Here is a 3,355-nt window from a genome sequence, read left to right on the forward strand (position 1 = left end):
TTACTTGCATGTATCTCATTTTCAATAAAAAGGCACGATATTTCCTAGCAGTTGTCACTCCTCAGAGAGCGATCTTAGAGGAGTGTCCGGCTTAGGACGTGCATGAAAAAGCGCGAGGCCTTTGTCTTTCTTTTCTTCCAGCGTCGCCTCCGTCGAACCAACCCACCCCCGTGGAGGCTGGTCCCCGGCAGTGTATATCATGCTGGGTAAAGTCTCTTCACAATCTAAATTATGTATAGTGATTTAATGTATGAATAATAATAATAAAAATATAAAAATAGAAAACTATCTCAAAAAATATTTATGTAAGTACATACAACAGAAGAGAATACTAAGAATAAAAATGTTCTTAAGTAAGACCCCAAAGCACAGGCAATAATCTCAGAAATAGAGAAGTGGGATTACATCAGATTAAGAAGTTTCTATACAACAAAAGACACAGTAATTAGCGTGAAATTACAACCCTCAGAAAGGGAGAATTTTTTAAAACTATGCTTCAGATAAGAGACTGATAACCAGAATAAACAGGAAACTCAAGTGACTTACCATAAAAAAAAAATCACGTCAATTAAAAGATGAGAAAATTAGCTGAACAGACACAGCCAAAAAGCATATGAAAAAATGCTCAACATTCCTCTTCATAAGGGAGATGCAGATCAAAACCACAATGAGATACCATCTACCCCCAGTCAGAATGACTAAGATTAAAAAAAAGAAAAAAAAAAAGATAAATGCTGGTGGGGATATTGTGAAAGGGGAACACTTCTACATTGTTGGTGGGAATGTAAATTTGTCCAGTCACTATGGAGAATAATATGGAGATCCCTCCAAGATCTACAAATAGAACTACCATATGATCCAGCAGTTCCACTTGTAGGTGTCTACCCAAAGGACAAAAGAATGCTTAGTCAGAAAAGTGCTGACACACCTATGTTTATTGTGGCATTATTCACAATTTCTATGACATGGAACCAACCCAAATGTCCACAAACAGAAGAATGGATTGAAAAAGTGTGGCATATATATTCTATGCAATACTACTCGGCCATAAAAATCAAGACTCTGGCTTTTTATAGAAAATGGGTGAATATGGAAGATTTCCTGCTAAGTGAAGCAAGCCAGGCTATGAAGGAGAGACATCTTATGTCTCCATCTAATATATACTGACTGTATGCACTCTATTGCTGAATCTGAAAGATTAGAGGACATAGAAACATGGAAAATGGTTGTAGATACCAGATACAGTGTTGGAAGAGGGTTGGAGAAGGAGGAGAGTCTGAGGAACAACATTAAGGAGAGAAATAGAGAGGCAAGACATCTATGGGACACAGAAATGAATTATTATCAGTTGATGATAATGTGTATAGTATCCCTAACTGGACTGGTGTGACATGTGTTCGTGTTGGGAAATTACCAACTAAGTGATGTATAGTGATTGAATATATAAAATAAAATATATTATTAAAAAGAATAAAAATAGGGAACCAGCAGTTAGCATAATGGCTATGTCGCTGGACTCCCACATAGTCGACCGCGGTTCGTGTCCCAGACCCGGTGGCTTAAAACTCACGCTGGGTGCGTGTGCGTGCGTGCCCAAGATCCCGAGAGGAGAATGGAGGAGAAGGGATTGCGGCGTGACCATCCCCCCTGGGGGGTGATTTCTCGCTTTCTGTCTCTATGTCTCTCTCTGTCTGTCTGGCGAACGTACGCGCCCTACAGTGAAAATCTCTCAAAAAAAAATAAGAATAAAAATACAAACAAAAAATACATAAGAAAAAAACTGTTACATGGTCCTGAAAATTATGGTTTTAAAGAATATAGGTGAGAAGAAAAAATGTATAGTGTGATTGTAATTTCTAAATGAATACTGTTATTACAGGGGAAAATCATATTTGCAAAAACCCAACACAGTGTTAGTATTGGTTCTTCCTCAGTTCTGCAAGTAAAATAATTTTGGGACCTGTAGGTGGCATGGTAGTTGAGGTGCTGGACTCCCACATGATGCTGGACCCAGCAGCTTGAAAATCACACTAGGCACATGCGTGTGCCTGCCCAGAATCCTGAGAGGAGAAATGAAGAGAGGAGATTTTAGGATGGCTATCTCTCTGGGGGTGATTTCTCAGTTTCTCTCTCTCTCTGAATCTATCTCCTCTATGATGAGTACATGTGCCCTATGACAAAAACAAAAACAAATTTTCATTTTCTCTTCATAGATTTCAGTTTGTAATTTTCTGTTAAGAAGAATGCTTTAGTCTCTAAGTACAAAAAAGTTGTTTCTAAAAATGTAGCTTCAAAGACTCTTAAAACTCTAAAGTATATATCATTAAGTGGGGAAAAAAATCTGAGAAAAGATCTAGAAGGTATGTACAATTTAAATAATAATTGTCCTACCTTCAATGTGATAAAGTTTTATACATTAAATATGTATAGAAATTTTTGCAATAGGGTGCATATACTTGCCAGAGAGACAGAGAGGCTGAAAGAGAGAAATCACCCCCTGGGGGGATGGCATCACACAGTCCCTTCTCTTCCATTCTCCTCTCAGGATTGTGGGCATGCAATCATACATCTCCAGCGTGAATTTCAAGCCTCTGGGTCTGGGACTCGAACCATGGTAGACTATGTGGGAGTGCCACGATATAACCATTGCACTATCTGCTGGTCCCTGTATAGTTTTTTTTTTTTTTTTTATGACACTCATATGTCAAGATACGACTCAAAAAATTGGAGAGTTGAATGTGATACACAGTAAAATGCAAAGCTCTGTGAAGCTGACTCACATAGGAAAGTTGCTGGTTCACATCTGGAGACCTCCCTGGGTTGGAGACCTCCCTGGGTTGGAGACCTCCCTGGGTTCACCAGGCATGCACTTGCCCATGATTCAGTGCTGGCTGAAGCTGATTGTGACAGGATCGAGACCCTGTCAGGGAAGCTATCTCTCTGCCTCTCTCTCTGTCTCTCACTCATAGAGCTTAAAAAAGTTTTATAATAAAAACTTCAAAAATTCATCATACTCTGGTTTCTCTTCAGATCGTATAAATCTTTTGCCTTTTACTAAAGATTTCCGTGGAGGGAACCAGCAGTTAGCGTAATGGCTATGTCGCTGGACTCCCACGTAGTCGACCGCGGTTCGTGTCCCGGACCCGGTGGCTTAAAACTCACACCGGGCGCGTGTGCGTGCGTGCCCAAGACCCAGAGAGGAGAATGGAGGAGAAGGGATTGCGGCGTGACCATCCCCCCTGGGGGGCGATTTCTCGCTTTCTGTCTCTATGTCTCTCTCTGTCTGTCTGGCGAGCGCACGCGCCCTACAGTGAAAATCTCTCAAAAAAAAAAAATTCATGAAAACAAAAATAAA

General features: G+C 40.2%; 1 non-coding gene across 1 annotated transcript; it reads left to right on the plus strand.

Annotated features, from left to right (window-relative positions):
- Window positions 1-3,010: 3,010 nt before the first annotated feature.
- LOC114005228 (U5 spliceosomal RNA) lies at window positions 3,011-3,130 on the plus strand. Its single transcript, XR_003547103.1, has one exon. It is a non-coding gene; the product is annotated as a U5 spliceosomal RNA (small nuclear RNA).
- Window positions 3,131-3,355: the final 225 nt, after the last annotated feature.

The sequence above is a fragment of the Tupaia chinensis genome, unplaced genomic scaffold (assembly GCF_000334495.1).
Source record: "Tupaia chinensis unplaced genomic scaffold, TupChi_1.0 Scaffold143577_1, whole genome shotgun sequence".
NCBI lineage: Eukaryota > Metazoa > Chordata > Mammalia > Scandentia > Tupaiidae > Tupaia > Tupaia belangeri.